Source organism: Pinus tabuliformis, chromosome 3_1 (genome assembly GCF_031772625.1).
Source record: "Pinus tabuliformis cultivar Carrire ecotype Pingquan chromosome 3_1, CPIR1, whole genome shotgun sequence".
NCBI classification, from domain to species: Eukaryota; Viridiplantae; Streptophyta; class Pinopsida; order Pinales; family Pinaceae; genus Pinus; species Pinus tabuliformis.
Genome location: NC_142301.1, coordinates 654547680 through 654571492, shown reverse-complemented (window position 1 = coordinate 654571492; position 23813 = coordinate 654547680). Strand labels below are relative to the sequence as shown.

The window sequence follows — 23813 nt, the reverse complement described above, 5'->3', positions numbered from 1 at the left end:
AAAGGTATTTGTTACAACTAGGGAAGAAAAAAACATGAGTTTCATAGCAATGATGGTATTAGTAAATATCAATTGGATTCCATCAAGTGGGAAGCACAAAGGTGGTTTCTTAAAGTTCACCTAGTTTAGTGGCTATTAATGTTGACGCTGGGAATTTGTGTTAAAGTTGGTTCTTCATTCATAGCTTTTATTTAGCTTGTTTAACTAGCAATAACATATGGTTTAGCGGAAGCAATTTTGTCATGATTGAAAAATCTTAGATATTTGAAACCTTCATCATTAATTCTTCTTCCCATACTACCTATGGTTCTCACTACTAGTGTATTTATACAATGGTGAAGAATATTGTTAGAACTATAATTAGCTTCGATAGATATCCAGGTGTCAGCCCAGAATGGAGTTAAGATGGATCTAATCTTGTCTTAGGAATACACCTAGAAACCATATTGAGTTGCTTTCCCAATTTGGAAGTGTTATAATCGTTATGCTGGTTACAACTATTATTTGTCTTCTATTTATCTCTCTGCTTCCATATGCACATTCTTCAGATATTGGCAGAACCATAAATGTTTCCCATGTTTTGGAGGAAACAAGAAATAAGCAAAATCACTCTCAACTCAAATCCTATATTTCACTATCCTCTGTGACACTAGGAAAACTAACATAGGAAATAAAACATATGAAAGATGAAAATTTTATTTGTGGAAAAGGCAAGCTTGTTGATTTGTTACCTATTTTGTGGAATAAGTTTGTGTCAGTTTGAATGGTACTAGTGATGGATGGAGTGAAATAGTTTTCCAATCATATAGGTTGAATCTGATAATATAAGTGAAGGTATAAGAGAGATAATCCTTTCTATTGTTATGAAGGTTTGCAATCATTGGGTTATTGCAATCAATGATATGGACATAACACGATTTGAGCTAGAAATGGTAAAAACACAAAAAGGTACACGTGAAACTTTGATTCCGGGAGATAGACATCATTGAAGTTGATGGATGGCATATAATCTGATTTGCAAACAACATAATGGAACTGACTGGCCAAGTTTGACTACAAATATTTTATTGATTGAAGTTGAGGTAAGGAATATATTGATTGCTACTGGTGTTGGTATACAAAGCCTTGTCATAAGAGGAAATATAACAGCTACCCTTCCTTTACCATTAGCAGAACTTGTGAGTCTAACAATAACATCTAAGATGGTTGGAAGATTAACAAATAATTTAAAGACTATACTCCCTACATATCTGAGAAATATTGACAATCCACATGTTACTTGTCCAAAATCAACAAAATATGATGAGTTGATGTAATCACCTTTTAATTAGCAAGAGAGAGGCTCAAAGCTATATTATGAAACCATAGACAGATAAAATTGATGGTTCTGATTTATTACGCCACCCCTCACCTCAATTGTCAAAAACCACTAATAGAGGGGGGGGGGGGGGGGGGGGGGGGTGCAAAGTGGTTTTATGGTTTTCTAAAACCAGTTGTGGATTTCCTTAGTGTATGCCTAGTGGAACCCAGGACCCATGCACAGTTTCTAACTTCCACCAAGGCCCACATGCATCTAGTGCAACTCCGATGTGACAAATGACCGAGATCGTGAGTCCATAGTGATCTTTAGATTGGGTTATAGATTATTTGGGGCCATTCGATGTTATTCATTTATTTAAACTGTTGAAAAAGCCATGCATAAATATTGTAATTTTTTTAAAGAGGGTCGAGTCCTATTTTATTAAAAGCATATATATATATATATATATATATATATATATATATATATATATATATATATATATATATATATATATATATATATATATATATATATATATATATATATATATATATATAATTAATTAATTAATATTTTGTTATTTTTATTGCAAATTCTCTCGAAATGAACAATCATATAACTATTTTCAAGAATCAGTTTGACACTGACAAGAACAATGAGGTCACGAGGAAGAATAAAAGTCTGAAATAGAGACAATTGAATGACGATTAGGACAACTATATAGTTTGATATTTACATGTGGTTATTCTTGCATGTAATATTTTTCTTAAAAAAAGGATATAGAAGAACCAATTGAAGGGGGTTTGGGGTTCAAAAGTTGAAGGTGGTGGGGGGGCGGGGGTATGAAGATGCAGAAAAAAATGTAATGAAGTTTCTCTTTGAAATCAAGGAATAGAGACCAATTTGATTCTATCTCTGGGCAAGTTGCAAAAAATGTTTTCCCTTTTTTACATTTTTCAATTTGTCTATTTATTTCTTTTGTTGGAATAATTTACGATGAATCTAGGTTATTTAAGTTAATGATTTTGAATTTACTTGTTAGTACTCAACTTCTTGATTTAAAAACCTTTAATAGGCACTCCACGTTCCACAAATTCACTCACAAGTTCTTGTTCTGCTCACCATTCTTTCTACAAAGTTGAGGTTCATATTCTTAAGTGCTTGAGCTAAAACCCTATTTGTTTCTATTTTTCCTCTAATCACCTCTTTAATTTAAATTGTGTAATCCTCATTGTTCATGGCCATCTTGATTTACAAAAACATGTTTTAGAATTAGAGAAATCATTACAACTCTCATAATCTTTCTCTCCAACCATTCTTTCCCTTTGGCCTTATAATTAAATCTTTATCATTTGGTAGATGTCTTTCCCTTTGGCCTTATAATTAAATCTTTATCATTTGGTAGATGTCCTGGGCATTGACCTCCTACAACTAGGGATTGTCTTTAGGGTTACAACATCAAATTGGTGTCATTATTAGGGTATGAAGAAATGAAGGTATTTTTCTTTGGGTAGAAAGAAAGAATTTAGAAGGTGACGAGGACTAGCCATTAACTGTAAATCTTCACCAGTTTTCTTCACTTTGGGTACTCCTAATTTTTTGGGTTTTACAAATGGCTATCCCTACATTTCTGGCTAACAAATTTGCACCATTAGATTTGTTTGGCATTGATGGCTGTCCTCATTATGTGCCTTCTTTTCTTGAATGGAATATTTATTTGCCAAGGTTAAGAGGCAATGCCGATGAAAGCCCATCTCAACACCTCAAAGATTTGCATGATTGCATGGAGCAACAGGGTATTGTTCATGAAGATGTGAAAATGAAGTTCTTTATATTTTCTTTGGACCAGGAAGCTAGGGTCTGGTACAAAACCTTGCCTCGTCACAATATATCTTCTCTAAAGAACTTCCATGTGACATTTAATTGTTTTTACATAAAATTATATTCACAGGGATATTTGTTTGAAGATTATTGTGAACATTTTAATATTGAAAATCTTTCCAAGATTGATGTTGTTGTTGAAGACGTTTGTGAAGTTCTGCTCCAAGAAAACATAAACCTGCACCAAGAAGCACTGCCTAGAAATCAAGAAAAGGAAGAATGAGGCATTATTAAGTTGCAAATAAAACCAATGCTATAAACTCTCAAATGGGAACTATACTGAGTTCTCATTTTTTTGAGGTAGCAAAAAATCATCTGATTTTTGAAAGTGTTGATTGAGAATACGCATTTTTTTAGCATATTTTTGACACTTTAAATTTTCTTATGTATCAAGCATGAACATTTATTTTTAATGTTAGTGATTTTCATGCTTATTTTGAAAAGTGTCGATGCAACATCAACCCCTTTTTTTAGAGGGCTTAGTTTTGACACTTTAAATTTTTTGATATAATTAAGTATGGATAATTTTTTTTAAATGTTTTTGATTTTTATGCGGGCTTATGCAGGGTTTCAAAAGCATCAACCTTTTTTTAAGGAATATTTTTGGCACTTAAAATTTTATTATGTCTCAGTTATGCTCAATTTTTTTTTAAATGTTATTATTTAACCATTTTTCAAGTTGTCGTATTCCTCTTCTTGTTTTTCGTCCTAAGATGTTTGTTTTTCAAGGGTTTTATGAACTTGTGCCTTTTTTTTTCTTTACAATGTTTTTTTATAATAAAATTTTTATTTTTTTTGTAAATTATATTATGAGGTTATGATTTTTTATATATATTTATTTATCATTGATTAATACTTTAATACACATAAATAATTGTCACTAAAAAATAATAATTTTATATACTCGACAAAAAATACACATTTTGCATATAAATATAATTAAAAAAATACGTATTTCAAGGCATTTTCACTAAAAATAACATGCTAAATAAAATATTTTTATGAAATTTTTGAATAAAAGAGTAAGAAAAATAGCAAATTTTATGAAATTTTCATGAATTTTATGTTAAAAAAAAGATGAAATTTTATTTTTTCCAAAAAAAAATGATTCAGATGAAATTTTAAGTAAAATAAATAAATAAATAAAATTAAACATACAATTAAAAAAAATAAAGAATTAAAAATACAATTAAAAAGAATTAAAATTAAAATGTTAAAAAAAAAACTTTAAAAAAATAATTAAAAAATAAAAAAAAAACAATGAAAAGATTATAAAAACATTTAAAAAAATTAAAATTAAAACTTTAATTTCTTTTATTTTAAAAATTAAAAAATAAAATTAGAAAACATAAAAACAAATGATTATTACCTTATTGGCCAATTTCGGGAATCAGCCAGCCTAACCTAGTTGCCCAAGGGGCCATGGGCTAGGGCCGTGCAACTTTGCTCGCCCTGCCGCTCGATCCAATGGGCCATTGGGCAAGGCTTGGTTGATTCGTGCAGCTCTCCTGCCCTAGCCTATGTCCCCTTGGGCGGCTGGGTTGGGCTGGCTGATTCCCGAAATCAGACAATGAGAGTACCTGGTCAAAGAGCTATAGAGTTCAGCAGAGATGTAACATTTGATGAAGATACCGCTCCTGAAAAGAAATGGTCTCTCCTCCTCCTACCATTGCTAAAAGACAACTTCAATTAAATTAACATTCACCACATCATGAAAGCCAAGTTGAGGTGGAATGTTCAATCGTGAAGAGACATAATAATTCTTTTTTATGTTTTTTATTTATTTTTTCTTTAATTTAATTTATTTTAATTTTTAATTTTAATCTATTGTCATATATGTGTGTATGTTTGTTTGTTCTTAATTAATTTGATTTTAATGATTTATTTATTAATTTTTAATATTTGTTTTGATGCAATTAAGCATTATTAATTTTTTTTTCTTTTTTGGTGTTAATTTTTTTTAAATTATGTTTTTTTTTTTTTTTAATATTTATTTTCTTTTCATTTATTTTTTATATATTTATTTTTAAATTTTAATCATATATATATATATATATATATATATATATATTTTTTTTTTTTTTTCACACATTTTTTATGTTTGATTTTTTGTTGTTGTTTTTTAATATAATTTTTATATTTGATTTTTTTGCCTTGGCTTTTTTTTTTAGGGTTTTAATAAATATTTTTATTTGCTTCTGTTATTTCCTTACGTTTTTTTGTTATTTGCTTACGTTTTTTTTTTTTGGCTTTTTTGGTTATAATTTTTTTCAATATTTTAATTTTTGTTTTGTTTTTTTATTTATTTATTACTTTGTTTTATTTCATAATTTTTGCAGGGCTGCGTCGATCTTTGACTACAACCTGATCCCTTTATATGTTCAATTAATAGTTGGCTTTAAGGTTTTCATTATAATGGATTGAGTTTGCCCCACAATGTATCAATTTCATTGTTGGTTTTGAAGTTTTCAGTGCAATGGCCCGAGTTTGCCTACACTGCGTGTCTTTTTGATGGTTGATTTTTAAATTTTTGTTTCAATGTGTCAAGTCTTGAATTAATATTTTAAAATAACTATACTTTTAGCATTTAAAAAAGAAATTACTCATGGTATAATGACTTTTTCATTCAGGTGTTCATTTAAAAAAATTAGTCATATAATTTTTCCATAATGCCATGGTTTAAATATATTGAAAACCTAAGGTTTTCTGTAGTCATGATCTTTGGTTTTAATTCCATGGTTGAAAAATTGTCAAAATTTTAAGGTTTTTCTTATTCATGATATTTTATCTTTAACACCATAACTGAAAATTGTTGAAATTTTAAGGTTTTTTTAGAGACGATGATATTTTATCTTTAATGCCATGCCTGAAAATTGTTAGAATTTTAAGGTTTTTTGGAGTAATGATATTTTTTTTAATGTCATTGCTAAAAAATGTTGAAAATTTACCCTGAAAAAAAGGGACGTTATTCCAACATCAACATTTTTTGTTTTCAGAGTGTTTTTTGCAAAAAAAAATTGGCTTTTATTGGATTTTACTACCATTTTTAAAAAATGCTGAAATTTTACAATGAAAAAAAAGGTGTTGATGTAGCATTAACACTTTTCGTTTTCACACTTTTTTTTGTTTTTGGATTTTTGGCTATAGTTCCCTTTTTGATTTTACAGTTCACGTTTGATAGTATACAATGTTATCCTCAAAGATCTTATTTTGTTGAATTTAATGATCCTCATATTTATTATTTGTATGGTTCAGATGGGGAATTGGGCGTTTCAGAACAATAGTCCCTATCATGGAAAGTTGCAACAAAAGAGGAAGATAATAATGGGGTTGATAAAGGAACTTCAGTCTATGAATTATATCCTTGAGACGAAGAACAAGTTGTGAGAATATGCCAAAGATAGCCACAAAAAGAAAATGATGCCTAGCAAATAAAGGTATGCAGATCACGAGAAGTTGGTCATATGCATTTTGTTTCAAGAAGAGAACCGTGTTTACACAATGACCCCAAAGCTGAATAAATGAATGATAATCATGTTTTATATTTATCAAACTCTGGCTACCCCAAAACATCCCAACAAAATAGTCACGTTGCTCACCAGAGAAATATTTTCTTTCATGAATTTTATGACCCTGTAGCAAGCTATATGGATTTTTTGGGTAGTTCAGGAATAAAAATAGTTTTGCAGACAATTTCTTCTATTGAGAATATATCAACATTTTCCAATCAGTTTTACTTGTCGAAGTTCAAACTTATTTTTGTTTATGAAGTTCAAGACTCTAGTATAAGTTCCAAGACTCAAATGTTGGAATGGTATCACTAGAAATCTAATTTTACTTGACTAAGATCAACATTATTTATAAGTAGGAGTTGTACATCAATAAGCTCACTATATGAACATTTAATTTCTAGTTTTTAGAAGTTATAGTTCTGTTTTTCATTTTTTTTAACGAGAATACTTCTAGAAAATAAAGTTTTAAGGAGATTTTCAGGTTTTAAAGATTCAAGGTATTTTGGACTCCATGCCCAACAAGACTATTGACTTGTTGTTCTCAGCGTCTTGCAAGCAAAGTGTTATCCATAGTAGGAGCCAATATGTTGTAGATAAATTCTGCTAGGTGAAAATAATGAAGTTTTTGGAGTAGTTAGGACATTGTTGGCTTATCATATCACGTGACATATTTTTATGATTTTTGTTTTTCGAAAAAATAAAAATAAATAAATAAATTGGAAAAATTTGGGATTTCAAAGAGCATTCTTATTGTTCTCGGCCTTTTATCTATAAACACGTTTTTATAAAAAACATTAGGATTGAAGGTTAAATCTCATAGTCCCTCTCCCATGCCACAATGCCATCAAAGTCCACTGATTACAGTCACAAGAAAGCACCATAGAATGGCACTGAGAGGAGGGACCACAAGATATTTTCACAGTGTGTCGACAAGTGACACAAATGATGTTGTATATAAATTATTAAAGTACATTTTTAGTTGAGAAATGTGGGGCTATTTAAAATAAAACAAACATCATCCATGCCCATGAAAGCCAAATCAAGTGTTGGCATCGTCCTGTTTACTCACCACCTCCAGGTGTTTGTATACCAGTCTTCGAGTAGCTTCTACCTTGAATTTTACATTGTTGTTATGGAAGTACATAGAAAGCACAAACATGTGGAGCTTTGGTTGGGAAGGCTTCTTTAAGGGGAGAAAAATAACCTAATTTGAAGCATGTGGTTATGAGAATCACACCCAAGTATTCTTCATAGGTAGAAAATAATGCTATTTTAGTTTCTTCTCACATTTATACAGTCTTCTCCTCTGGAATCATTCAATTCAAGTTGTTATTGACTTAGAGGCTATGGGTGTAGGAGGCGAGTCGAGCTTGTTTCAGGGTGGTATCGAACCTTAGATTTCAGAAGATTTTTCTCATGTGGACAAGAACCCATGTGCTAACATAATGTCCCAGGATATCTTTCAGTCCAGAGCGATAAAATCTGCCACTAACTTCCAAGTTTATAAGGAGGTTACAGGGTTATCTGGTCTTGATTTTTCTTACATGGACTTCACTACAGTTTATCATACGAAAAACAACAAATTGGAACGTTTGCAGCTTGCTTCCCTTCAATATCTTGGAGACAATATGCTCGCTTTATTACTTTAATTTTTCAACTCACCTCATTTGCAAAACCAAAAACAAAATAAAAATAAAAATTGAGAAGGGTTCTAAAAAATTTCAAGTCGTCTATTTTGACGCGTTGGCAAAATACATGATTGTGTACTCTCAAAAGTTTACAAATACACTATATGTCTCAATTATTTTGCAATCATTATTGCTTTGGACTACTTCATTGGTTTAGGGAGGATTTTAAATTGTGATGTCCCTCTCCTCATCATGCTTGAGTATTTTGATGAGATGGGCCCTATCTCTGATCTTTTCTACTTTAATCACTTTCCTCTTTTGACATTTATGTTTATCACTGTTTCCCTATATAGAAAGTCTTTGGTTATTGGTAGGCTTATTTGGTGCACCTGCATTACTTGGGGATCTTTTTTGTCATCACTTGGGATATGTTATTCTGCAAAGGTACTTGTTATAGCTAGGGAAGAAAAAAGGACACGAGTTGTCTGACAATGAGGGTTGTAGTAAATATCAATTGGATTCCATCAAGTGGGAGGCACATAGGTGGTTACTTAAAGTTGGGCTTGATGGGTGTGGAGCCTGATTATCTTCTGTATTAAAATGTCTCAACCGGATGTATACCCTAGGAAGATTGTACACCCCTCCATGCAGGGGGGCTAATCCCCCTTGGCTGGGGGGTTCGAGGGCTAGCGGTACCTCGGCGGGGGTTCAGGGGCAGCGTCCTCGAACCTAAAAATAGATGTAAAATTTCCTTGTAAAAGTCTAGTAATTTCTAGTCAAACTGGGCCATTTATTAAGCGAATGATCTGATGGTAGAAGTTATTTTTAATTTAGGGTTTTTTGTCCTAGAAGGCAACCCCTCACTATATATGAGGGAATTGTATTGCGTCTATGCACATCTGTATTCTGAGTGAGGAAAAGAGAGGAGATTGAGAGCGAAGAGGGTGTTACAACGAATCTATTGTAGGTTGTATCTCTTCAGTTTGATGGATAATATAATAAAGAAGGACTAGTTGTTTCTCCGTGGATGTAGCCCAAATTGGGTGAATCATGTATATTTTTGTCTCTCTTGTTTTATGTGTTTTCTGTGTTTATATTTATGCAATATTTTATGTGTTCCATTGCTCTGTAATATATAATTTTCTAACAACTGGTATTAGAGCCGAAGGTTTATTTGGCTGATAAACTCACAGGAGAGAAGGGTTCCTGGTTCGAGTGGGAGCAATGGCAGAAGATGGTAGGTTTAGGGTCAAAAAATTCATTGGCCAAAATTACCAGCTGTGGAAGGTGCAGATGGAAGATTATCTGTATCAGAGAGATATGTACCTACCATTGAGCGGAAAGACAAAGAAGTCGATGAGTATGACAAACATAGAATGGGATATTCTTGATAGAAAGGTACTTGGAACAATACATCTGTGCCTAGCGACGTCGGTAGCGTTCAATATTTCAAAGGAAACGATAACACAGGGTTTAATGTCGGAATTAGCCAAACTATATGAAAAACCCTCGGCGTCAAATAAGGTATTTCTTATGAAGCGTTTATTTAATATGAAGATGTCATAGGGTGGATTTGTTGCTGATCATTTAAATGATTTTAATACAGTTACAAGTTAGTTAAGTTCTCTAGGGGTAAATTTTGATGATGAAGTTAGGGCTCTGTTATTTCTATGCTCATTGCCAGAAAGTTGGAATGGCTTAGTTATGGCCATTAGTAACTTTGTCTCTGGATCTAGTACTTTAAAGTTTGATGATGTTGTCAATGCAATCCTTAGCAAGGAAATGCGACGGAAAAACTCCGGTGAGACATCAGGTAATGCTTTGACTACAGAGATTAGGTGAAGAAAAATGGAAAGAGGAAAGAACCCAGGATATCGCAGTAAGTCAAGAAAAGGCAGATCCAAGTCCAGATCGGGGATAGTGTGCTGGAAATGCGGGAAGAAAGGACATGTGAAGAAAGACTGCAAGTCTCGGAAGGGAAAATAAGGAGACGTGCAACAAGAAACTAATCATGAAGCGAATGTGACAGGTGATGTGTTGCAATATGCTTTGATTATTTCATTAGAAAATATTATTGATGCCTGGGTGGTAGATTCAGGGACCTCATTCCATGCCACACCTGATAGGAAACATTTTCATGATTATGTTCAAGGAGATTTTGGACAGGTTCGATTGGGTGATGATAAACCCTGTAAAATCGTTGGAATGGGTACAGTTTTCATAAAAACGACAGAATTAAAATCAATGGCTATTGAAGGAGGTAAGGCATGTTCCATATCTAAATAAAAATATGATTTCAATAGGGCAGTTGGGAAGTGAAAGTTGCTTAAGTACTTTTACAGATAAAACCTGGAAGGTCACTAAAGGATCCTTGGTAATAGCGAAATGAGGAAAGGTTGGTACATTGTATTTATGCAATGGTATTTCTAATTTTGTTAATGCTTTAACCTCTATAGGAGAAGATACGACATTGTGGCATCATAGGCTCGGGCACATGAGTGAGAAGGGGATGCAAATTCTTCACTCAAGAAATTTGTTTCCAGGTTTGAAGCATGTTGATTTAGAATTCTGTGAGAATTGTGTTTATGGAAAATAGAAGAGAGTCAGATTCCTTAGAGTTGGGAAAGAAAAGAAGAGTGAAAAATTAGAGCTTGTGCATACTGATGTATGGGGACCTGCTCAGGTATCATCTCTTGGTGGCTCTCGTTATTATGTTACCTTTATTGATGATGCAACCAGAAAAAACTGGATTTATTGTATTCGAAATAAATCTGATGTATTTGATACTTTCAAGAAATGGAAAGATTTGGTTGAGAATGAGACAGGGAAAAGGTTGAAGTGTCTTAGATCAGATAATGGAGGTGAATATTGCATCAAAGAGTTTGATAGGTACTGTTCAGAGAATGGAATTTGCAGAGAGAAGAAAGTACCAAGAAAACCACAAGAAAATGGTGTGTCAGAAAGGATGACCAGGACAATCATGGAGCGTGCAAGGTGTATGAAATTGTATGCAGGATTGCCTTTACAATTTTGGGCAGATGCTATAGATACTACTGTTTATCTAATAAACAGAGGGCCTTCAAGTTCATTGGATGGTGGTATTCCAGAGGAGGCATGGACAGGTAGAAAGGTAAACTACTCACTTTTAAAGACTTTTAGTTGTGAAGTCTTTGTCCACATTAATAAAGAAAATAGAACAAATCTTGAGGCAAAATCAAAGAAATGTACCTTTATTGGATATGGTGTTAATGATTTTGGTTATCGCTTATCTAATTATGAAAATCACAAAATAATTAGGATCAGAAATGTAATATTCAATGAAAAGGTCTTGTATAAGAATCAGTTGCAGGAAAAGAAACAAGAAAAAGAAAACAGAGAATACACAGTGCTTGATGATATCACAGGAAAAGTGATGGTGCCTAAAAATCATAATGATCAACAGCTAGAACAACAATCACAATAGCAACAAGCACCTCAAACACCGGAAAGTGGTGTTAGAAGATCTACCAGGATAAGTAGACCCCCTAAACGATACTCTCCTTCATTATATTATGTATTGTTGACTAATTCTGGTGAACCAAAATGTTATGAAGAAGTAGTGCAGGTAGAAACCAGGAAGAAGTGGGAGCAAGCCATGAAAGAAGAGATGGACTCCTTATCACATAACCAGACTTGGGACTTAGTCAGGTTGCCTACAGGTAAAATAGCATTGCAGAATAAATGGGTTTACAAGCTGAAGGAAGAAGATGGAGGAAAACAGAGGTACAAAGCTAGACTTGTGGTGAAGGGGTTTGCACAGAAGAAAGGTATTGATTTTGATGAAATATTTTCTCCTATTGTTAAAATGACTTCAATTAGAACTATTTTAATTCTAGTAGCAGTTGAAGATTTTCATCTTGAGCAGTTAGATGTAAAGGAAGCCTTTCTCCATGGGGAATTGGAGGAAGAGATATATATGCATCAGCCACAAGGATATGAGGTAAAAGGGAAGGAGAAACTAGTGTGCAGGTTGAAGAAGAGCTTGTATGGCTTAAAATAGGCTCCAAGGCAGTGGTATCTAAAATTTGACAGGTTTATGTCTAAACAAGGTTATACTAGATGTCACTCTGATCATTGTGTTTATATCAAAAGGCAAAATGATGGCAGCTATAGTATATTGTTATTGTATGTATATGACATGCTTGTTGCAGGTTCTAACATGCAGGAAATAAATGTGCTCAAAAGGAAATTGGAAAACACATTTGCAATGAAGGATTTGGGTGCTGCAAAACAAATCCTTTGTATGAGAATAACTAGAGACATGAAGAATTGCAAATTAACATTGTCTCAAAGTGAGTACATAGAAAAGGTATTGAAAAGGTTTAATATGCAGAATGCAAAACCAATTAGTATACCTTTGGCTAGTCATTTCAAATTAAGTAAGGAGGCGTGTCCTAAGACTTAGGAAGAAATGGCTCATATATCTAAAGTTCCATATACATCAGCAGTTGGAAGCTTAATGTATGCAATGGTCTGCACAAGGCCTGATATTGCACATGTAATGGGAGTTGTAAGTAGGTACATGAACAATCTAGGAAAAGAACATTGGATGGCAGTGAAGTGGATTCTCAAGTATTTGAGAGGTACCACAAATCAAGCATTATGCTTTGGTGGTTCAAACATTGCTCTACATGGATATGTTGATGCAGATATGGCAAGTGACAGAGATAACAGGAGGAGCACTACAAGATATGTATTTACTATAGGTGGAATAGCTATCAGTTGGGTTTCAAAAATCGAAAGTGTTGTTGCACTTTCAACAACAGAAGCAGAGTATGTTGCTGCTACAGAGGCTAGTAAAGAAATGATTTGGTTACAAAGGTTTCTGGATGAATTGGGTAAGAAGCAGGAGTTGGGCAGGTTATACAGTGATAGCCAGAGTGCCATACATCTTGCAAAGAACTCTACATTTCATTCCAAGACTAAACATATACAGCTCAAGTACCATTTCATACGGTCAGCATTGGAAGATGGACAGTTGAAGCTGGAAAAGATACACACTAGCTAGAATCCTGCAGATATGCTAACAAAAGTTGTAACCAGGGAGAAACTAAGAATCTGCTTAGTTTCAATTTGTCTTCAAGTATGATGAAGAAGCTGAGAAACAACCAGGTCCAAAGTGGAGTCATTGTCTAGCAAATGAGCAGTGGTGGAGTTGCTATAATCAGTCTTCAAGTGGGAGATTGTTGGGTGTGGAGCCTATTATCTTCTGTATTCAGATGTCTCAGCCGGATGTATACCCCAGGAAGACTGTACACCCCTCCACGCGGGGGGGCTAATCCCCCCGGCTGGGGGGTCTGGGGGCCAGCGGTCCCCCAACGGGGGTTCGGGGGCAGCGCCCTTGAAGCTAAAAATAGATGTAAAATTGCCTTGTAAAAGTCTAGTAATTTCTAGTCAATATGGGCCGTTCATTAGGTAGACGATCTAATGGTAGAAATTATGTTTAATTTAGGGTTTTTTGTTCTAGAAGGAAAGCCCTCACTATATATGAGGGAATTATATTGCGTCTATGCACATCTGTATTCTGAGTGAGGAAGAGAGAGGAGATTGAGACCGAAGAGGGTGTTACAGCGGATCTACTGTAGGTTGTATATCTTCAGTTTGATGGATAATATAATAAAGAAGGATTGGCTGTTTCTCCGTGGATGTAGCCCAAACTGGGTGAACCACGTATATCTATGTCTCTCTTGTTTTATGTGTTTATATTTCTGCAATATTTTATGTGTTCCATTGCTCTGTAATATATAATTTTCTAACAGGGCTCGTTCAATGGCTATTAATGTTGATGCTGGGAATTTGTGTTAAGGATGGCTCTTCATTCATAGATTTTATTTAACTTGTTTCACCAGTAGTAGCATATGGTTTATCAGAAGCAATTTTTTCATGATTACGACAACTTAGAGAGTTGAAACCTCCATCATTAATTCTTGGTCTCATACTGCTTATGGTTCTCACTACTAGTGTATTTATACGTGGGTGGAGATTATTGTTGGAACTATAATTCACTTTGATAGAAATCTAGGTGCCAATTCAAAATGGTTTGGAAGTGTTATAATTGTTGTGATGGTTATAACTATTGTTTGTCTTATATTTGTCTATCTGCTTCCATATACACATTCTTCAAATATTGGTAGACCCATAAATGTTGCCCATGTTGTGGAGGCCACAATCCATAAGGGAAATCACTCTAGGCTTAAATCCTATATTTCATTGTCCTCCAACTGGACAGAGGAAAATTGATAGAGGAAATATAACATCTGAAAGATGAAAATTTTATTTGTGGAAAAGGAAAACTTGTTGATTTTGTGACCTATTTTTTGGAATAAGGTTGTGTCAGTTTGGATGGTACTGGAGATGGAAAGAGTGAAAGAGATCTTCAAAATATACAAGAAGAATATGATAATATAAGTGAAGGTATAAGAGAGATAATTCTTTCTGTTGATATGAAGGTTTTTTATTGTTGGGTTATGGAAATAAATGATATGGACATAAAAGGATTTGAGCTAGAAATAGTAACAACACAAAAAGGCACACGTGAAACTTTGATTCTAGGAGATGACATCATTGGAGTTGATGGATGGCATATATTCTGAGTTACAAACATCATGATGGAACCAACTGGCCAAGTTTGGCTACAAATATTTTATTAATTGAAGCTAAGCTAAGGGAGATATTAATTTCTATTAGCGTTGATATAGCAAGCCTTGTTTTGATTTATTGCGCCACCCCTCACCTCAATTTTCAAAAACCACTTTTGGAGTGGTGCAAAGTGGTTTTATGGTTTTATAAAACCACTTATGGATTTCCTTAGCATATTCATAATGGAACTTGAGACCCATGCACAATTTCCAACTTCCACTAAGGCCTGCATGCATCTAGCGCTACTCCAATGTGATAGATAACCAAGATCATGAGCCCATAATGATCTTTACATTGGGTTATATATTATTTGGGGCCATTCAATGTTATTCATTTATTTAAATTGTTGAAAAAGACTTGCATGAATGCTGTAAAAGTTTTTAAGAGGGTTGAGACTAGTTTATTTGAAACATACTTTTATATTTATTATTATATATAACATATATAATATTAAATTAGTATTTTGTGATTTTTATTATAAATTCTCCCGAAAGGAACAATTATATAACCGTTTTCAAGAATTTGTTTGAGACTAATAGGAATAGTTAAGTTCAGGGCAGGAATAAAAGTATGAAAAACAGACAACTGGATGACAGTTAGGACAATTGTATAGTTTGATATTTACATGTAGTTTTTCTTCCATGTAATATTTTTCTTTAAAAGATGAGATAGAATAACCAAGTAAAGGGGGTTCGAGGTTCAAAAGTTGAAGGTGGGGGGATTTTGAAGATGCAAAAAAAATGTAATGAAATCTCTCTATGAAATTGAGGAATAGAGGCCAGCTTGAGTCCATCTCTAGGCAAGTTGCAGAAATTGTTTTCCCCTTTCTATTTTTTTCAATTCATCTGTGCTTTTCTTCTATTGGAATAGTGTACGATGTAGATGGTTTATTTAAGTTAATGATTTTGAATTTACTTGTTGGTACTCAACTTATTGATTTAAAACACCTTTATAGGTGCTCCACGTTCCAAAAATTCACTTACAACTTCTTGTTCTGCTCAACATTATTTCTACAAAGTTGAGGTTCACATTTTTAAATGCTTGAGCTAAAACCCTGTTTTTCTTTATTTTTCCTCTAATCAACTATTTAATTTAAATTATATAATCCTCATTGTTCATGGTCATTTTGGTTTAGAAAAATAGTTTTAGTATTAGAGAAATCATTACAACTCTCATAATCTTTCTCTCTAGCCATTCTTTCCCAACGACCTTATAATGAAAATATTTATCAGTTTATAGATGTCCTTGACATTGACCTCCTGCAACCAGAGGTTATCTCTAGGGTTAGAACACCATCCATAGACAAATAGAAAGACACAAGTAGTTAACATGACTTTGGCACAAATTTTGAGGGGTTACAATCACAAGCATCCAAAGACCTGACTGAACTCTATTATATATAACACTCTTATAATAGAGTAGTCCAAACTTTTACTAGTAAGTCCCCATTTCAAACTTGTTTTGGATATTCACCACCCTCACCTTTGAATATTGCATATGGGAAATGACAAAGAGTAAGGGAATGCCTTGAGGGCTAAAAAATTTGTATAAAATATTAAGAAAATCCATTTACAAGTGTAGGAGACATTGCAGATGTCATAGGAAAAATATAAGGTCAAGCATGATAAACACATGACAGAGAAATCATTCAAGGTGGCAGATAGAGTATGGTTACAATTGAATAAGGAGAGGCTATGGGGTCATGCTAGGAGGGGCTATGGGGGAATGATACATTTACCCATACAACCATGTTGATTTAGCTAGGGGTGAATGGCTAGTGATAATATTTCTTGCAAGAATCCATGTTGATTTGACTGGGCCATGCCGATTTGGTTAAGGGAGATTGGCACAACATGCTCACATTATGCTTCGAGTTGTAGTGATGTATTTTTTATAGACCAGGTTTGATTTTTTTACCTAATGGGGTTTTTCACCTATTTGTGGGGTAAACATTGCTAGTCTAATGTTAGGTTTACATGCAAACTCCATTTATGAAGGGCCTCCTTGTGATGAGGGGATGCCTAATTGGGTATAATCTACATTTTAGCTCTATATACAAACATGTGAGAGGTCAATATAGCAAGCTCACTTGAATATTTTCTAGTGGAGGAAAAATTCACCCAAAGAGAAATTTGTTGCTAGGAAACATATTTATCATTTTTATCTCTCTTGGTTCTAGTCACACGTGTGAGAGAAGACCAATTTTGACCATCCTTTGACAACTACACGTATGGAGGATTAACCTAGCTGATTGGACTAAGTTTTACTAAAACTTGACTGAACTTTGACCGAGTTGTTTGATTGTAGAAGTTTGACTGTAAGTATGATTTGAAAGTTGGCTAATGATCCAAGTGGATATTGGTGGCCACCCGCCTATTATACTTGGACCCCCACCATTGTTTCTTTTAGTTTTTTAGTTTCCTTAATTGTAGCATAATTTACTATTTTTGGCAGTTTTTTGGGTCTTGAACTTCCAGAGCCGTTTTGAGGCCCTAAATGATGTTTTTTTGGCAATAATCCTCTCAAAATTTTAATTGAAATCATGTTTTTTGTTGTATTCCTCATAGAGATCTTTCCAACCAGATATCATGCGCGTCAAATGGAGATAATATGACCAAGTTCCGACCCCAAGAAGTTGGCTACCGACCTAACCCCAATGAGGCCCATAAACTCTTGGTGTTACATCTCCTCGGATTAGGGTTTTGGTTGTTTAGAATTTTCTCTTATTGTTGAATAATAAAAAGGCTCTTGAGCCTCATTGTAATTTAGTTCAAAGGCATGTAGCCACCACATCTCTTCTCAGAGATAAGCTACCATCGCCCGAGCTAGTCTCATTTCCATTTTGTTTGTAAGCATCTTTCATTATTTTGATATTAATGAAAGAAAGTGTTATTTCCACTGCATCTCTATATTTATGGTTATATCTGTAATTTTTTGCGTCCCTGCTTAAATTCAGATCAGTGGTATCAGAGCGGTCTACTCTTTCTCTGCTTTTCTTTGCATGTCCCCAACGAGGTCGGGATATAAGGAGTTAGGGTTCGAACTGGTCGAACCTTTGCAAGACTAGCCTCGTAAATCTCGAAGACCTCCCATGGGGAAAGAAGAGAAAGATGAGGGAGTAGGAGATCCTATCAAAATATTGCTCGAGGAGGCCCTGAAGAAACAAAGGAATGTGATGATGGATAACTTTGCCCAGATCCTTCAATGGTTTCCCACTGGCAGTGCATCCACATCCAAGAACCACTCTGGAGGCTCCAAACCTTTTAAGGTACAAGTAAAATTTGACATTCCCATATTTGAGGGCCAAAGAGATGCAGACACCGTAGATAAATGGTTGAATCTGTTAGAAGGATATTTCTCTGTTTATGATATTTCTAGCCAAGAAAAGATTACTTTTTTTTTTCTCAAAGCGCCCTCCACGTCAAGGACTGGTGGGAAACCTATTGTGAGCAGAAGGTTGAAATTATGACCTCACTATTTTCAACTTCTCCCACTTGGAATTCATTCCGGGACGCCATCAAGGAGTAGTACTATCCTATTAGGAGCTACAATGACAAATACATAAAGTGGACCACGCTGTGGTAGGGAAGGGATAGATGTGTCGAAGTTTACCAATGTTTTTCATACCCTTCACACAAAGTTAGGTATCAATGATTCTGAGAAACATTTGGTACTCAACTACTACTACTGCCTACATAGATACACCTAGGATGAGATGGAGTTCCTGCACATCTCCTCACTCGGTATAGCATATCGATGCACTGTCAAGATTGAGCAGAAGTTTAAACATAAGAAGAGAGAATTTGGATCTGCGAATCCAAAGCAAGGGAAAGGTGCCCCCAAACTGCAAAACAAAGGACAAAGCCAAGGCGGGATGATGCGGGACAACCCGTCAAGTCCACAAGCAAAGGAAAACACTGCGAAGCCGAAGAAGGGCACGAGAAAGTGGTGTGAGTTCCATAAGAGCTCCACCCACAACACAAGTGAGTGTTGGGCCAAGCAGTCACTGGTGGCCGAGTTGAAGGCTTCAAAATTAGATGCATTCTCTAACTCTGAGTCAGAACCTAAAAAGAGGAATAAAAAAGGGAAGTAGATTATTGATGCAGATCCCAACACCATCGTCGCTACCACAAAGATCTAGAGGGAGGAACTCGAAGATCCAGAGGAGGAGGAGCGTCTCTTCCACTCCCAGATGTGGGTAAAGAGTTCCCCACTATAGTTCATTGTCGACAGCAGGAGCCGAAAGAACGTCATTGCAGCAGAGGTCATGAAGCAATTGGGCTTACCGACCACAACACACACACAACCATATACCATCGGGTGGCTTCACCAAGGAAGGGATCTGTGCGTGAGCCAACAATGTCGCCTTCCATACAACATCAAACCCTTCATGGATGAGATATTATATGACGTTTCTCCTCTTTATGTTTGTGATGTATTATTAGGCCAACCATACTTGTGGAAGCGACACGTTGTGTATGAGTCAAGGTCTCGCGTTGTTATTGTTACATTGGAAAATAAGTTGTACAGGATACTGGAGGTAGCACCGCCTACTGCCATCTCTCTAGTTACTGCAAAACAATGCAGTAAACTCATTTCAAAAACCAAGAAATTTGTTTTCCTGATGACACGCCCTCAAGGAAAGAAGAAGAAGGTGGCCATGACCTCCAGACAGGGCCCCTTCGCACGACAACAATAGATGGACAAGGTCGTGGAGGAGTACGAGGACAACTTCACCTCCCCCGTAGGGGTACCTCCACACTATCAGGTCAAGCACTCCATCAATCTAACCCTAGGTGCACTGTTACCCAATGGACCAATCTATCGGCACTTCGTTATGGATAACGATGAAATCAAGAAGCAAATTCAGGAGCTTTTGCAAAAAGGTCACATTCGACCAAGTTCTTCGCCCTGTGGGAGCCTGATCATGTTGGTATAGAAGAAGGATGGGACTTGGAGACTCTGTATTGACTATTGGGTGCTGAACAAGATCATTGTTCACAATAGGTACCCGATCCCACAGATTGATGACCTTCTAGACCAACTCAAGGGGGGAAATTATTTCAGGAAGATCGACTTGAAGTTCGGATATCACCAGGTACCAATCGAACCCTTCGACGTGTGGAAGACATCCTTCAAAGCCAAGGAGGGCCTTTTCAAATGGTTGATTATGCCTTTTGGGTTAAGGAATGCTCCTGTAGCCTTCATGAGGTTGATGGATGACATATTGCAGCCATTCACCAACTTATTTGTAGTGGTATACTTGGACAACATCCTGATCTTCAGCCAGAGATGGGAAGAGCACCTCCACCATATCCGACAGGTTCTCCAAACACTATGGCAACACAAGTTGTGTTCCAATTTGGAGAAATAAAATTTTGGCATGACCCAGGTTTAGTATCTGGGATACATAATTGATGAATTAGGGGTGCATGTGGATCCAACCAAGATCCAAGTCACTCAGGATTGGCCAACCCAAACCACTTTGATAGAGCTCCGCAGATTTTTGAGTCTTGCCAATTTCTACCACAGGTTCGTGTTGGGGTTCTCTCATATCACTTGGCCCTTAAGTCAATTCACCAAAGGAGGAGCGAAAGAAAATTTCTTTTGGGTCTAAACCTCAACAGAAGGCATTCACAGAGTTGAAACATCGCCTCTGATCTGCACTAGTGCTCACATTACCAAACTTGCAAAAACCATTTGAGATTTAGACAGATGCCTCTGACTATGCTATTGGGGCAGTCCTTACTCAACGGAGGCATCCAGTGACATATCATAGTGAGACACTTTCAGACATAGTCCAGAAGTATCCCACTTATGACAAAGAGATGTATTCCATTGTGTAGGCCTATCGATAATGGAAGCATTACATTTTGGAGAAGGAAACAGTCATCCACATAGACCACTGACCCTTGTAGTTCATACAGACACAAGGGAAGTTGCAGAATGATGCCATCAGAAGTGATCCACATACCTGCAACAGTTCCATTTGAATATCAAGTACAAGAAGGGCAGCACAAATAATGTTGCAAACTACCTCAATCAACCGCTGCTCATGGTGTTAACCACCGTGCTCAAGTCTTGTGGGCACGAGACTTCTAATTGGCCACTTCTCTACAAAAGTGACCCAAAATTTGACCACACATACCATTCACTCTTGGAGGGTTAGCAAGTTCTAGATTCTCACCTCCACGATGCTCTATTATGCCACCTGGGACACCTTTGTGTTCCTTCAAGTGAGCGTACGAAGATGATTTGGGAAGTGCACTACAGTCAGGTCACTAGAAAATTCAAGGTCAAGAAAATGGTGGAAGTACTGCAGAAGTATTTCTATGGCTGAATCTTCGACATGATGTCAAGAAGTACATCAGATCCTGCATTGCCTGCGGAAATATCATACTAACTATTAAGAAGCAAGGTCTCTATACTCTGCTGCTTACCCCTAGTCGACCTTGGGAATCCATATCCATGGATTACATGTAAGGCCTTACTTCTACTAAGCATGGCAATGAATGTGTTTTTGTGCTTGTCGACAAATTATCGAAGATGGCCATTATGGCAGCTTGCAAGAAGAGTATCACAGTAGAAGACAATGCTAAACTCTTCTTTGAACGAGTGTGGGTACACTTATGGATCCCACAATCTATCATATCTGATCAAGATAGCAGGTTCCTCAATACATTTTGGTTCAGTCTCTGGTCGATGCTGGACACCAAGTTCACTAAGTCCACAACGTTCCATCCCCAAACTGTTGGCTAGATAGGGGTCGTCAACAGGATGATCATACACATTTTGTGCATGTACAACTCAAAGCATCCACGCACATGTGATGAGATCCTCCCCTATGTCCAACATAGCTACAACCGGGCTCTCCATATCTCGACTGGACACAACCCTTTTCAGGCGGGCTTGGGATTCCATCCATTATGTCCCATTGATGTGGCCATACCATTTGTAGTGACTCAGGCAGATTCAGCTCATGTCCATTCTGAAGCTAATAAGGAAAGTAGCTTCATTGAGCACATTCAACACATATGCAAACATTTCCATGACATATTGGACAAAGCTAATGCTAATTACAAGAAATGGCATGATCAACATCGGATGCCACACAAGTTCCAGGTGGGCGACAAAGTTTGACTACATTTGCAGAAGGAGCACCTCGCTGGGCCCCACCACAAGATTCACCCACTTCAATATGGGCCATACACCATCACCAAGGCTGTGGGAGATAATTATTTTGATCTTATCATTCCCCCATTCCTTGGTCTGCACCCAGTGTTCAATGTGGATTTCCTTCAGCCATACATTCCACCATTACTTGACACATCCGACATTGCAGAACAACTCACACCAACAGAGCTAAATCTAGACTACATGGAACAAGATGCAAATGATTGGATCATGGACATGAAGATCAAGAACACTCCCCAACAGATGATCCAAGTGTAGTGAGTTGTCAAAGCCAGCCAACTCCTGCACCAAGAAAAATCGCTCGCTAGGGAGCAAGTTCAACATAAGTTTCCTCATCTCATGGAGGAACTCAATGCAATGGAGACCATTGCTTCCTAAGGGGTAGAGGAATGATCCAGGTAGATATTAGTGTCCACCCACCTATTCCAGTTGGACCCCTACCATTGTTTCTTTCAGTTTTTTAGTTTCCTTAATTGTAGCACAATTTACTATTTTTGGCATTTTTTCAGGTCCTGAACTTCCAGAGTCATTTTGAGGCCCTAAACGACATTGTTTTGGCAATAATCCTTTGGGAAATTTCATTGAAATCATGTTTTTTGTTGTATTCCTTGGATATATATTTCCAACGAGGTATCATGCATGTCAAACAGAGATAATATGACCAAGTTATGACCCCGGGAAGTTGGTTGCCCAACTAACCCCAACGGGGCCCATAAACTCTTAGTGTTACATCTCCTCGGGTTAGGGTTTTATTTGTTTAGGGTTTTCTCTTATTTTTCAATAATAAAAATTCCCTTGAGCCTCATTGTAGCTCAGTTTAGAGGCATGTAGCCGCCACTTCTCTTCTCAGAGATAAGCTACCATCACCCGAGCTAGTCTCATTTCCATTATGTTTGTAAGCATATTTCATTATTTGATATTAATGAAAGAAAGTGTTATTTCTACTGCATCTTTGTATTTATGGTTATATCTGTAATTTTTTGTGTCCCTGTTTAAATTCGGATCAACTAACCATAGGTTGCATGTGTGGATTTGATCGTAGTAATGTTGATCATCGACCATAGGTCCAAATTTGACCAAAATTGGTTGGTTTTACTAGTTTGACCAACATTGACTAGCGATTATTTTGACAAGACTTTAATAGTATTTTGACTTGTATATTGGCATAGATTTCTAGACAAATTGTTGATTTGTAACCTTGATGAAAATGACAATTTATTCTCAAGAAAATATTGTTGAGTTTTCTCCCAAGGTTGGGTTTCCCATATGAAATTTTTTGTGTCTATTGTGCATTGCTATATTTCTATGATATTTGTTATTTCAACTAAATTTACTATTGATATTTTCCAAGTGTAACTATTTAATGATAAAAGTAGCATAAAAATATTGTTTGAAAAATCATTAGGAAGTAATAATAAAATAAGAAATTGTATTCTACTGCACTTTACTTAAAATTTCAACATGATATGAGAGCTTTACTGGAAGAGCAGGCATTGAAATCAACCTAAGAAACCAACATTCATCAACTTATATAATTTGGATCTCTTGTCAAGATGTTACCTAGTCTTAGAGTAGAAAACAGGTTGGATGGTGTTATAAATTTCAGATCTTGGAAGA

The 23813-nt window shown here is 35.7% G+C and overlaps 1 pseudogene; it reads left to right on the top strand.

Moving 5' to 3' along the window:
- The first annotated feature begins 7899 nt into the window (after nt 1-7899).
- On the top strand, nt 7900-14956 carry LOC149188771 (uncharacterized; annotated as a pseudogene).
- Nucleotides 14957-23813: the final 8857 nt, after the last annotated feature.